This window comes from Chelonoidis abingdonii, chromosome 4, assembly GCF_003597395.2.
Source record: "Chelonoidis abingdonii isolate Lonesome George chromosome 4, CheloAbing_2.0, whole genome shotgun sequence".
Lineage (NCBI taxonomy): Eukaryota > Metazoa > Chordata > Testudines > Testudinidae > Chelonoidis > Chelonoidis abingdonii.
Window position 1 is genome coordinate 31,659,821 of NC_133772.1, and position 14,708 is coordinate 31,674,528.

Genomic DNA, 14,708 nt, shown 5'->3' on the forward strand with positions numbered 1-14,708 from the left:
CTGCAAGGTGCCAACTGAAAGTGTTGAGGACAAAGAGATCAGGTGACCTCCTTGTCCAGAAGAGACACAAAGGCCAGAGGAGGGAGTGTCAGTTTGGAGCTGGCTGGGGAAATGGGGAGAGGCCCAGAACTTGGGTCTGGGCTCCCCATCCCCCAAGATGGACCTGACTGAGGGGTTCTGTTTTCTGTACCTACAAGCTCTGTTTTAGACTATGTTCCTGTCTAATAAACCTTCTGTTTTACCGGCTGGCTGAGAGTCACCTTTGACTGCAGATTTGGGGTGCAGGGACTTCTGGTTACCCCAGGACCTGCCTAGGCAGACTCACTGCAGAAAGCGCACGATGTGGAAGGACATGCTGAATGCTCTGAGGTCAGACCCAGGAAGGTGTAAGCTTCTTGCCCTGGAGACAGTCTGCTCAGAGAGAGGAGGCTCCCCCAGAGTCCTGACTGGCTTTGTATGGAGTAGTTCCAAAGCATCCCAGCAACCCCTTCCACATCATGCACTTCCCAGAAGTCCGCACAGGCACTGACACTCCCTCCTTTGGCCTTTGTCTCTTTTCCAGGCATTAGAAGGCCATCTGATCGCTTTGTTTTCCAACACCTTCAGTTGGCACCTTGTAGGAGAGTGGCCCAGGCCATCAGTTGCCCAGAGACAGGGTTTCGGCCATTCTTTGTTCAGAGGGCATCACATTGGCTATCTAAGGCTCTACAACAATCACACCCCTTTATCCCACCATCTAGATCCTTGAGAAATGCATAGGGGAAAGTGAGACACCCACATAGTATTCAGAGAAAACATTAAGAACATTCCCACTTTGTAACAACTGTATACGACTAGTTGTATACTTTAAAGGGTGTAAAATAATCAAGTATTGTGCTAAACACAATGATACTCCAAACTGACCACCAAATTTAAGTTGCACGTTTTTCCCCTCAGGTGAGGGCTCTGGGATGGGCCTAGGGATGAGGGGTTCACAGTTCAGGAGGGTGTTCAGGGTAGGGGTGCTGGGGGCATAGACTCTGGGGTCGCTGCACATGCTCCTGGGGCCTCTCTCAGGTCCAGAAAGCCCACTCACCTCCAGTATGGTGGGTACCGGGGGGGAGGGTTTTTGCCATCACGTGTGGCCTCTCCTGCTGTTGCCCCTCACCATAGCCTTACTGGGGATGGGGGATGGGGCTGCCCCTTACCCAGCGTGGGGCAGGAGTGGGGACTGCAGGGTGGTGGCTGGGGGGGGCGGGCAGGATGTCACATAATTCACCCAAGCCCCAGCTGCTCAGGTCTAGGAAGCCCCCCTCCCCCATCTCCCCTGTGGTGGGTGGATGGGTGGGTGAGTGCTTGGAGGGGGGAGACTTCCATCACATGTGGCTTCCTTCCTCCCCTGCTGCAGCCTGCTGCCCCTCACCATAGCCTCACTGGGAATGGGGCTGCCCCTTGCCCAGCATTGGGCAGGAGTGGGGACTGCGGGGGGAGGAGGAGGTGGATCACAGCGTCAAACCTCACCGAAGCCCCAGCAGCTGCTCAGGTGAGTGAGGTCCACTCCAGATATCCATCTCCTGGCCGGAAGTCCTCTTGGCGTCTCCTCCAGGTGGGTGCTGGGGAACGGGAGAGAGGGCTCCCAAGCACATGTGTGTCTCCTCCAGCTCCTGAGGTGCTCCAACAGTCTGACAGCCACTGCTTTCTATAGCCTTAGGCAGAAGCAGTGGCAGGCAGCTGGCAGCACAAGCAAGCGAGAGGCATGGGCTGTTTTTTTTCAGGCAGGGAAGTTCCGATGAGGGGGACACTCTGGGGTGGGGGTGGGCAGGGCCCACTCCAGGCAGGGCCAGGGGAGAAACCCAGTTCCAAATATTGGTGAAGTACAGCCCCCAGCCTTGAATATTTCCGGTGCTTGGGCACAACGAGCCCATTAACCTGCCACCCCTGGAAATCGGTTAAAGTTATTAGCACTGAGTGACCATGACCACATGTTCCCAGCCCCATCACCAGTTCAGGGAGAAGCTCTCAGTCCTAGATGGGATTTTGTTGAAAGGCACCAGGACGGTGATCTCTGAGCTATTGCAAAAACAAATGTTAAAAAGGAGACATGAAGGTCATTTAATGATTGAAAAATCAAAGCAAAGGATCAGAGACATTTTACACTGGCCTCAAATGAACAACAACATTGAGGAAGCTGTCAAGGCTTGTTGTATATGCCAAAAATACAGGCCTAGTCAAGCAAAAACCTCTGTTAGTGGCAGAGGAAAAATTTTCCCCCAGGAGTAGAAATTTGTCTATATTGGCTGGAAAAAAGAAGACTATATATTTGTCCTAAACTACTAGTCTCACTTCCCTGAGGCAGCCATACTAAAAGTTACTACAGCTAAACAGTTGATTGTGTATCTCTATTTTTGCTAGTCACAGTACACCTGCCATAGTGATGTCTGACAAAGGGCTGCATTGAGGCATGAGTTTTAGCAGTTTGCAGTGAAGCTTGGGTTTAGAAGTGGGGAGAATATGGAAATGTCTGTAATATTTATAGGGAAAATATGCATGACTCAGTTTCCCCTACTTACTTTGTATTGCTAAGCACCGGGTCTGGAAGAGTTAATTTCTGCTCAGGGACAGGGCGAATAAGAGATGGCTGCAGGTCACAGAAGCCTGCCCAGGTTGGCATGACTGACCTATCAGGAACTGACCTCATAGCAACCTAGTGCCCTGCAGAGACAATAGAAGACCAAAAGCTGGGCACTGATTGGCAGCCAAGGGAAGAGGAACATGTGACCACAGTGGAACTGCAACTGGAGATGGGGACAGACTGTTAAGCAGGCTGCTCCCAGTGCACAGAGATTACATCCACAAGGCTATGGAAGAGGGGGCAGGTGAATCTGCCAACATGGATTTAGAGTTAAATTGTGCTGTCCTAGGCTAATCTAAGAACTCCTCAGCCCTGGATTCCAGGTGACTAACGAATGCTGGATTGTTTTGAAAAGGCAGCACAGCAAATTTCTAATGGTCATATTGCTCCCAAAGAGGTAAAATTTCACTCATTTGGACTCACTGGAGAACTCTGTTGAAAAACACAGGGGCTGAATCCAGATGGTCTTGTCTTGAAGTATTGGAGCCATGGGGCTTGCCCTTGAAAAATTGGGGGCCTAGGGCCTAGTATTTTAAGGGGTGCTCCCAGAGAGACTGTATAAAGTTTGGAGGCATGGCACACCCTGTAAAAACAATGCTAGTCCCCATTATCCCACATCCCACACACAATTTATTAAACAGCGACTCTCCCCGAGGGTGCCCCATCTCCCGACGGCCCCAGCCACCTTGTAGGGCCTGGAGCTCTCCCCTAGGGTGCCCCATGGCACAGGCTCCCCATCCCACTGCCGTTAGCCATTTCTGCCACCCCCAGATGGAGGCCCTGGCACAGCACCTCCCCAAGCCCCATGCTGAGACAGGCCCGTCCAGACCCCTGGGGGCCAGTCAGCAGGGCCAGCTCAGATGGGTTCGGCTGCACTGGTCCTTCTGGTTCCATCCTGACGATGTGGCATCACATTGCTCAGGGTGACAGTGACCCCACTGCCCTTCCCCCAAGGTGGGGCAGCCAGGCTGTAGTGGGTGTTGTAGGAGCAGCAGTGATCTGTATGCTCTGGATAACCTGTATGCTCAAAAGGTCTGTTACACTCCCTGCCACCCCTACTCCCCTTCCCGAATACCTGTGAAGTGGTTTTCCCCCACGCCTCCCTCCTGGAATGCTTGTGGGATGAATGGGCTGCTTGAGCAGCTGGAAGATCAGAAGAGCTCCTAGATGGACAAGACTCTAATTAGGCAGCAATCACACATCCAATGCATGGACACTGCATGAACACTGCCCGAGGTGGACCATGACCAGCCAGACGTGGCCAAGTCATCTCTAGTTGCAGGCCATGAGGAGCAGGTCCTTAAAAAGGGAAGGGGCCATGTGCTCAGCTGTGCACTCACATGCTTGTACCTCCTGTGAAGGCCCTTCGCCCGGACCGCCTGGCCAATGGTTCACCGCATTGCATTCCAGCGTGCCTCGGGAAGACTTACCTTCATCGCCCCATCCATCATTGTGCTGTGGGGCACCTACCTTGAAGGATCCTGACATCTCCAGTGCCGTGCCTGTCCTGGGAGCGTGAGTGTGCGAGTGTGAGTATGACACCCTCCCCACCCACTTCTTTTGAGCTTAGCTATCAATATAATAAACGTGCTGCTTTCTGCCAAACTCTGGTGGGTTATTAGTCCCCCCTAAGTTTACTAGCTAACCCAATTTCGGGTAACAGTGGGGAGGGGCTCTAGGGGGGGTCACCTCACCTAGCGTCCGCCCCTCCTCCAGCCACGGGCAGCCTAGGCCAGGGTGAGCGGCAGGGCCAGCCAGACGATGTTGCCCTGGGTGTAACCTGGAGGTGACAAAGGGAGGACGGGGGTGTCAGCAGCTGCTTCAGGGGGTGTGGCAGGGGGCATCTCCATCCAGCTTGATGGACAGGGGGCCCCCAGCCCCCTTCTGCCCCCCCAGAGCAGAAAACCACCACATCCACCCCCTCTATCTAATTTAATCTGTCCCTGCCCATCCCCCTCTGTCCCGGAGCACTGGAACAGGGGGATCAGGAGGGGCATGACATGCCCATTCTTTACTGGTGGTAAGAGTGGGCAAATAACCTCATAATCTAGCAACACAAGCAGAGGATGCAGCTGCTCGTGGCGAACAAGGAACCGTCTAGAAAATGACATTGTTTATCGGTGGTAAACATCAGACTCCAACAAACACTCTCATCAGGAGCAAACAAGGACACCTACTAACAACCAAAAAAGAACAAGAAATGCGCTGGGCAGAGTATTTCAAAGAGTTGCTGAACACGGAGCCACCTGAAGAGGAAGCAAACATCCAGGAGGCAGAAGAAGATCTTGGTATCAACACAGACAACACAACTAAGGAAGAGATCGTTCAAGCCATCAAGTCCTTAACAATTGGGAACGCTCTTGGCAGGATAACTTGAATGCAGAATTGTTCAAGGTAAATCCTAAATTAGCAGCATCTATCCTGGCCCCTCTGTTTACATCAGTCGGGGAAATGGAAAAAGTGCCAGATGAGTGTACCAGTGGGGTTATATTTAGTGAAGGTACCAAAGAAAGGAACTCTCTGTCACTGTAATAACTGGCGTGGTTTCACACTTTTATCTGCGCCAAGCAAAGTTTTGTGTAAGATCCTAGTCCAGCACACATCAGAGGCAGTTGATAGCGTTCTCAGAAAAGAGCAAGCTGGTTTTCGGAAAGGGCGTGGATGCACAGACCAGATCTTCACTCTGCGAAACATAATAGAACAGTGCTTAGAATGGCAACAGCAACTCCACATACATTTCATAGACTTTGAGACGACTTCTGATAGCATTCACAGGACCAGCCTATGGTGCATTCTGCAGGTATATGGAATTCCTTTCTGTATCATCCACGTCATCAAAGCTTCTATTTCAACTTTACATGCAGTGTGGATCACAGTGAGCTCAGTTTTGAAGTCAAAACAGGAGTACGCCAGGGGTGTGTCACGTCTGCAACCTTCTTCAACATTGCGATCAACTGGGTAATGCGGTGTACAACTGAAGACATGCCAAGAGGCATTCAACAGAGATTCTTCTCATCCCTTGAAGACCTGGACTTTGCAGATGATGTTGCTCTCCTATCACATACTCAACATCATATACAAGAAAAAACAACTCAGCTCAACGCATTCAGCCGACAAATTGGACAAATTAGAAGCCAGGCACTGATTTTTAACAGTGAAGGTGATTAACCATTGGAACAAATTACCAGGGGAAGTGGTGGATTCTCTGTTTCCTGATGTTCTCACATCACAGCTGGGTGTCTGTCTGGAAGGCGTGTTTTAGTGAACAGGAACTCAGCCTATTGGGCAAAGGTGGGGAGGCAGCTGTGACCTCACAGAGCTCCCTTGACATCAGACATGCAGGACAGGGGGCAGGGCAGAGGGAACCTCGGAGACCCCTGTGGCCTTGCTGCAGCAAACCTCCTTCTCACTGTCTCTCCTGGAGGATTTGTGTTCACGCACCTGAGTGCTAACAAGGAGTTTCTGTGGAAATTTTCTCCTTTCCAGCTTGATTCTGTAGAATGCAGACACCCCTGTGGAGAAGGTAAGATTCTCAGTGAGGGTTGGAATATTTCAGTCTGATCCAAACATTGCCAGTCGAGTGCTGGGCTTGGAAAACACAAGGTAGGTTGGCAGGAAAATGTCCCACTTAGGAATCTGCCCCATAATAACTGGTTAACTAGTAGGTCTCAAAATGTAACTGTAAATGAGGAATCACTATTGGACAAGTGTCTTTCTAGTAGGGTCCTGCAGGGGTCGGATCTTGGCCCTACACAATTTAACATTTTGATCCGTGACTTGGAAGCAAATATAAAATCATCTCTGATAAAACCTGCAGATGACAGACAGATTCGGGAAGTGGTAAATAACAGACAGGAGACGTCATTGCTACAGAGCCATCTGGATTGTTTGGGAAGCTGAGCACAAGCAACATACCTGTTAGTTTGTCCAAATATAAAGTTACACCCCCAGGAACAAAACATCTGGGCTATATGTACAAGATGGGGGGATCTATCCTGGGAAGCAGTGACCCTGAAAAAGATTTGGGGTCATGTTTGCTAATCAGCTGATCAGGAGCTCCCAGTGGGACACTTTGGCTGAAGTGGCAGATGTGATCTTTGGATGCATACACAGCAGAATCTCAGCTAGAAGTGGAGAGGTGTATTTGGCTCTGGTGTGGCCACAGCTGGAATATTGTGTCCAGTTCTGGTGTCCACAATTTGAGACGGATGCCAATAAATTGGAGAAGGTTCAGAGAAGAGCCACAAGAATGATTAAAGGATTAGAAAACAAGCCTGATAATGATAGACTCAAGGAGCTCAATCTATTTAGCTGAACAAAGAGAAGGTTAAGTGATGAGCATAAGGGAACAAATATTGGCTAATGGGCTCATCATTTTAGCAGACACAGGGATAAGAAGATCCAATGGCTGCAAGTTGAAGCTAGACAAATTCAGGCTGGAAATAAGGTGAACATATTTAACTGACAGGATTTGGAACAATTTAGGCAGGGTTGTGATGGAGCCTCTATAACTGGCATTTTCAATAGCAAAATGGGATGTTTTTCTAAAAAAATCTGCTCTAATTCAAACAGGAATTATTTTGAGAAACATTCCATAGCCCGTGTAATACAGAAGGTCAGACGAGATGGTCAGAGTGGATCTTTCTGGCCTTGGAAACTATTATTTGCTGGGGCATTTCAAATTTGCTCTTTTTCCTTGCCTTTACCTCCTGTCCTCTTGTCTTTTCTCTTTTCTTATCCCATTTCTCTCTGCTGCTCGTCTTCCTGACGAGGGTGGGGCTGTTCACCAGCTGTCCTTGTGAGAGGCCCTCGCAAAGAGGTGGCGTGGGAATCATGTGCTGATGATGATCTCCCCCAGAATGATCTCCTAGGATGACTGATGCTGTTGTCTGTCTGTCTGTTCCCTTACTCAGCTCCCAGCCCGGAGAGTCTCCGCACGGATGGGCTGAGCTTGGGGTTCTCACTGAGTTAACAGGGAAAAGACTTAGGTCCCTGTTGGCTGAGTGCAGTGAGGCTAAATGCTCAGCTCAGTAGCATTTCTTTGTCTGTCTGTAATACAATCATTTTTAAAGACTGAGTTAAATTGATTCCACAATTTCTAGGCATCGGTGGGAAGAACCTTGTTGGGTTTGGTGACAATCGGAAAACAGCAGCACCAGGAAAGCCTGATTTTCTGCACCATCCCTGTTAAATTGGTGCTGTAGGCAGAAGTGTTTTGTGACATCAGAGTTAACTCAGCCAGTCAGTGCTAACTCTCTCCAGGTGATTTGCATAATTCAACCCCATTGGTTAAAAAGCGTCAACAAATGAACCTGCCAGTTTCAGTGGGGGAGATGACTCAGGCAGGTGGCAGGGTGAGGATTTAAGATCAGTTGAGTGATCTTAGTTAAGATTTAAGGTTAGTTGAGTGAGTGAGTGATGGGGGTGTTGCTGAGTTACCTTCGATGTCACAAGGCTACTGCTCAGGCTTCTCTGCCTGCAGCACCACATGGGCACCAACTGCCAAGAGGAAGTTTTTGTTGATCTGAAATTTACAAAACAAGAACAGACAAGGAATGGCTCAGAAGATTTGACAGGGTTCTGGGCACTATCTCGTGCAATTGTTACTGGGTCAGGGATGGAAACTGGGCCTACATAAACAAGCAAGTGTCCGACCCTCTAGTTAGTCTCTTTAAGATCGAGTGAATAATTTTCAACAAATTATTGCTGTGATGAATTTTGCTGCCTTCTCTCCTTTAACTGAATACGAGCAGTTTGCAGTTCTCTTGAATGTGGAAGTTCTTCTAAAATCAGGGTAAATAAAAATGATTTTTTAAAAAACAAAAAGCCTCAAAAGGGGTTTAAAAAAATTCAATTGGATTATATTTATTTAAAATAAAATACTTTTTTTTAAATAGAAACAAAACTATAGGGGATTAAATTTGAAATTATGACAACCCGTGTTAATGCTGAATAATACTACATATGCTGGGATCTAAAATCTGAGAGAGACGATGACCAGAAACACTCAGTTCATTTCACTAATGGCAGCTCCCTCCTTTCATCAGTTAGGTTTAAATGAAAAATACGTTTCGGTAACTTTTTTGTTATTTTGTATTCAGCACATTTAAGGTAGTTTTATTTAATTAATAAGTAGATTGAAAATGCTGTTTCTGTGCATTTACATTTCCATCCAAACAGAGCTTGGACAAACCAGAAGTAAAAAAATCATCGTCATCTAGGACATAAATGCATCATTTGCCACTTTCCAACATAATAAAAATGTCAAAATTAGACTCAAGAAATGTAAATTACTCCATATTTCTTCTCCATATTTCTTCTCCATTTCTTCTCCATATTTCTTCTCCATATTCATATCTGTGCTCCATTGCTTAAATCAATGTGCACAGATATAGTTTACCATCATCGTTAGCAAAAGAAAAAGCACCAAATTCAGTGTTAAGACTATATATTTAGTTGCAAATCAACATTTTTAATGGTTATCAACTAACGAGAATCAGCCTATCAGTAGGAAAATAACAAAAAAATACAACATTAAAACATGATTAAAATCCATGGTTTAAATCAATCCACCCTGATGTCTAGTTCTGGGATTCTGAGTTTTGGAGGACAGACTGAGACCCTCATTGACTAGGAACAGCCAGGAACCCAGAAACAAATTCGAGTCCAGTTAGCAGCCAAGCTCTAAATCCAAGGAACAATTGAAGGAAATAGGAGACCGAGGGAAACTGAGAATACCCAACCATTGGTTCCAAACCCAAAGATTGGCTTTGGATGGAGAGAAGCAGGAAATCATTAGGGATTCTTGCCCCAAACAATAATCACCCATTGTCCTTTGGAGCTTAAAGGTGTCTAACGGTCATGACCTACTCAAATTGCACTACTGCTGGGAGTTAGAGAATTGTCTCTATCTCAAACGGAGGAGGTGGAAATGGAGATAAGAAGCAAGAGGTCGTTATACAGCAATGCCGTGGCAGAGACAGAAAGAAAAGCATAAGAAAAAACACCGATCAAAAATGTTTTGCATTTAAATCTGAGTTCTTAAACAAAGGAAATATTATCTGTAGTTAGTGAACTGAATTGATACCTTCTGCTCATGTCCTTCCAGATGTATGAACTGGTAGATCTCATCCCCTCACACCTCATTTTTATTCATAGATTGAAGGAAAAAAACATGTTTGCCTGCTTGGTCAACTCCCTAGGGGTTTCTTAAATCCTGTGAATTTGTCATTGAACCAAACTAGTTGACTAAACTGAAATGAGGAAAATATTCTTTCTTTGCTTTCCAAGGAGGCTACTGCTGTCAAAAGCTGTTTTAGCTCTTCAAGTAATTCTGGTTCCAGGGGCTTCAGTGGTTTGACTGTCCTTAAAACTTGGCAGTAAATATGTACTGCTTAATATTGGTTTTTTTCTAATCTCTTTCAATTATTTTAAGAGATTATAATAAGGTGAGGGCTTAACATAGATTGTCAATTTCAAATTTAATTTTAACCAGGTTTAGTTTAACAAACAAACCTGTGGTTAATTTAATTTAAAAAATCCAGTTCCTATTTTAAAAATAATCTATTTTTAATCCATCTGCCTAGGGACTGAAAAGGCTCCTAGCTCATCTCCCCGTCCAGGAAGGGCTGATCCTCCTCAATCTAAGGCCTCGGGCTCCTCACTCTGTACTGGGCTGAACTGCAAGCCCAGATGTAAATTCTAGGGATTTGGATCTGAGATTTAATGGCTCAATGCTGCACAGCGCTTACAGGGCGACTTTCCCTGGTTAAATCTCAGAACGCTGACAACAGTGGGTAAGTATTATAGACCCTGTTACTGATGCTCTCGAAGGGAGTGTTCCTCCAGTGCTCAATGCAGGGGTCTGGACACAGGACTCCTGGCTCCATCCCTGGCTCTGCCATGGCTCCTAGTGCAATCCTGAGGCAGTGACTCCCCTGCCCAGGCCACAGTTTTCCATCAGGGGGGTTGGGGTCCCTCCCCCATAGCCCAGGACTTGTCAGGCGTCAGGAATGTGTGTAAGGTGCTGGGAGGCGCTGCTTGCAGTAGGTCCGTGTTCTGGACCCCGGCTGCTGGCGTGAGTTTCTCCATCCCTTGATGTCACAGAGTGTGCGGGAGTCAGGGCCCTGCACCCCCCACTTCTTGCAATTCACCGTGACTCTCAGCCACCCAGTAAAACAGAAGGTTTATTAGACAACAGGAACACAGTCCCAAGCAGGGCTTGTAGGTACAACCAGGACCCCTTAGCCAGGTCCCTGTGGGGGCAAGGATCTTAGACCCCAGACTTGGGGTTCCCTGCCTCTTCCCGGCCAGCCCAAAACTGACCCCAAAAACCTCTTCAGCAGGCTCTCTCCCTTTGTCCAGCTTCCCGGGCAAAGGTGTTGACTCCCCCTACCCACCTTCCTGGCTCAGGTTACAGGCTCAGGTATTGTCCCTCATCCCCTGCTCTCCCATCCCCCCATGCAGATAGTCCCTGCTGCACACACTTGGCAATAAAACATCGTCTTGTTTTCACTGCCGCGGTCGGTCTCCCGGTTTCTACACTCGGCCCTGTCGGTAGGGCATTGCACTGCGCAGCACAGCACCTTTCCCAGCTCACATCGCAGCGGGAAAGCGAGGAAGAGGGCCAGGGATGGGCCAACTCTGAGCATCTGCCACCCAGTTCCACAGCACCTAGAGCAAGTGAGTGGCACCTAGCCCATCCTCAGGGGATTCCCTGTTCTGCCTGGGGAGGGGCAGAAATGGGGGGGAATCTCCTCCCAGGGAGACAAGATTTGCTAACAGAGCCCCTTGCAGCCCTTCGCTCTGGGCCTGGGCAGCACATTTCCTGCTGGGCCTGAGGCACCTTCTGGGCCAACATGGAGGTGGCTCAGGGTGCAGCTGTGCAGGAGGGACCCAGGACTGGGCGGGAGCCGGGCACGGTGGCTCTGGGGCTTCCTCTCCAGGAAGCAGAGGAGCCAGGAGCCCAGCCCCAGGGCCCAGCAGGGGCCACCCCCCTGCCTGGCCCCTAGAGAGCCCCCAGTCTGCCCAGAGCAGGAGATGGGCGACCCGGCTCCAGCACCAGCAGCTCCACCTGCTCCCAAGGGGCCAGCAGCAGCCACGCAGTGGAGTGTGAGCACACAGAGGCTGAAGGCTCCCCCAGGGCAGGTGAGAGGACTCACCGGGGAAGGGAGGAGGACAGGGGCACTAGTAACACCCGGTGCCCATCGGTTCACCAAGGCGTCAGGCCTGAGCCACATGAGCCCTCCTGACACTCACAGAAGCTTGCGGCGTCCACCAGGCAGAACTGGGCACCGCAAGATGGAGGTTCCCAGGGGTGTGTCGGGGACCGGAGATATCGGCTGGTGACATTCGGTTGCACAGTCCAAGCAGCGGCTGCCCAAAGTGCTCACTCCCTGGAGCTGGGAGCAGCTTACACGCCAGAGGCTGTGCGGGAGCAGCCCGGGAGTGGAGGTCTCCCACCGGAGCAGGGTGGGGCTGGCTTCCAGAGCAGAGGGCTGGAGTGACCGAGCAGCTCACCAGCCGGATAACACCAGGGGAACGTCACAGGCTGGTTTGTGGTTCTGTGTTTATTACACATCTGGAGATTAACAGGATGCAAGTAGCACAAAGAGCTGCCTCGGCACATCCTCTGCCCTGCCCAGTGCTGAGCCCCTGTGGCCCCCCACTCGTGGGGCTGGGTGGGGCAGCACCAGCTGGAGGGAGGGCTATGGGGGGGCTATGAGCCAAGCCTGTCCTCTGCGGGGGGGAATCACGCAATCACCCCCTTGTGGCCGATGCTTCCTACCCCATCTCTCCGATGACTTCCCCTTGGTTCACACTACAGGTGTGGGCAGGGGGCCGACTTTGCCCATCGGACCCCCTGCTCACGTTGATGGCAGCGTACAGGATGGGCTCGGGGGCAGGGGCTGGGCCCCCTTGCTTGGCCTGCAGCGCCTGGTGGTCCAGCTCGGCATAGGTGAGTCCATCGGCACTGGGGTCGGACTCCTGGGACTGGCAGGGGAGACAGACACCGGTGTGGGTGTGGTTGCGTGTGCACATGTGCTAACACCAACACACACACACCAGACAGTTCTGACCTCAGCCACCAGAGGGCAGGAATGCCCCCCCCCGCGCCCGTATGCCAGTTGCTCTGACAGGCTCTTGTCCTTGTCCAGCGGGTGCTCCAGAGAGCTGCTCCTCCCCCCCCACCCCTGCCGGGAATCCACACACTCATCGCCCCTCCGCGCACCAGAGCCCCCCCGCTCCCTCCTGGCACCTGCACCCCCCATGGATTCCGCTGACCTTCCCAAATCTCAGACAAATGCAAACATTTTGGAAGACGGTTTTGTAAGGGGGGTCCAGGTGAGTTTGTGACGGTCCAAGTCAGGCTTATTCTCTCTTGTTCTGGGTCTTTACGCCCTCTGCGGTGGTGGAGCCCCCTGGTTGCTGATCCCCAGCCTCGTGTAAGTTGTCTGCCCTTGAGGGGGTACAGAGGGGGCAGGCAGAGTCTGGGGGTTGGCGTCAGAACATGGCTCTAGTGGGACCTGTGCAGAGCCAGATGGTCGGGAGGAGGCTGGATGGTCCATTGGTATTGGGGGGGGGTGAGGAGTGGGGGGCACTTACCAGGACATCCAGCTGCTTCTGTTCGCCCATGAGGGCATCTGTGGAATAGAGACACCCACGCAGTGAGGGTCTGGGCCCAGATCAGGGTCCCAGGCCCAGCCCCCCACCCTTCATGTCAGCACTTCGCACACTAGCCCACTTGCCCCCCAGCCCACTGGGGTGGGGCAAGGTCACTAGCCCCATGGTGCAGGAAGGATGCCCCCAAATACACACAGTGAGTCGGGGCTGCACCCCACATCAGCATCCCCCCACCCAGGACTTGGGCTCTCCCAGGGGACACCCACCCCTCCCCCCTGGCTGCCCCCTCATGTGTGACTTACAGACTATGGTTGCAGCCTCAGACTCCCTACGGGGAGAAAGAGAGAGTGAGAGAGTAACAGAACGCAGGAGTCCTGGCTCCTAGCCCCTGCAGTCTTACCACTAGACCCCACTCCCCTCCCTGAGCTGGGGAGAGAACCCAGGAGTCCTGTGTCCTGTATCAGGTAGATCGGGTGTGGGGAGCAGAGCTGGGGTCTCACCTGCTCTGTCTCAGGGCTGATCCTTTCCCTGCAGAGACACGAAGCAGAATCGTCCATGAGTTGACCTGGATCCCGTGTACCCGCCCTGCCCCTCAGCCCTACAGCCTATAGGGCAGCCGGGAAGGATGACCCAGGACAGAATCTCCCCTCCCTCGCTCTGCCAGCTGCTGAACTTGAATACCCTAGAGACAGGTCCCCACCCCCACCAGCACAGCGCCCACTGCTGAGACCCCAACCACATGGTCCCCTCATGCTGCCCAGGGGCTTTGGGGCCAGCTCTCACTGCCTGGGGAGATGCCCCCTGCTGGGCCCCTGCCCCACCCCCTGGGTTTCCTTCCCTGCTGTCTCCCATCCAAGCCATGACCCCTTCCCAGCCCTGCTTAGCAGCAGGTTTAACCCTTCCCTCCCTGTGCGGGGGACTCACTTCCTCGGGTTCGTCTGTAGCAGAGGAAGGCCAGGAGGAAGAGGAGGAGGAAGAGGCTGGCGGCCACCACGCTCACCCCAGCGATGATGGGGCAGGTCAGAACAGGTGCTGCACTTGGTTCTGATCCACCTGGGAAGCAGCACCAGGATGTGAGCACCGTGAGCAACTGGTTTGTTGTCTGCTGCCCCAGCCCCTCCGCCTCAAGGACCCAGGGACCCATAGGAGAACATTCTATGGGGCTAGGCGGGGGGCAGGAGCAGAGCGGATTTTGGGTAATAGTGGTCAGGGGGTTCACTCCCAATGACAGAGGGCTGTACTGAGGTGGCGGCAGGGTGTGTGGGGGGTGTACCTTAGGCCCCATGCCTCTGAAGCCAGCTGGGCCGGATCCTGCAGCACACACCCCCCCTCGGGTCCTGCCTCTGTCCTGAGAATTTCTTAGCAGCTTTGTTACTATACACACTATAACGAGAGTGATCAGTTTCTTCCTGTTTCACTGCCAGTTCTTCCTGTAACTTTCCCTCTCCTGCCTCTGTCTTTCGTCTGTCTGCCT

General features: G+C 51.2%; 1 long non-coding RNA gene across 1 annotated transcript; it reads right to left on the reverse strand.

Moving 5' to 3' along the window:
• Window positions 1-12,461: 12,461 nt before the first annotated feature.
• LOC116815456 (uncharacterized) lies at window positions 12,462-14,280 on the reverse strand. Its single transcript, XR_012655878.1, has 3 exons — window positions 14,159-14,280; window positions 13,217-13,254; window positions 12,462-12,604 (listed from the first exon to the last, which is right to left on the reverse strand). It is a non-coding gene; the product is annotated as an uncharacterized LOC116815456 (long non-coding RNA).
• Window positions 14,281-14,708: the final 428 nt, after the last annotated feature.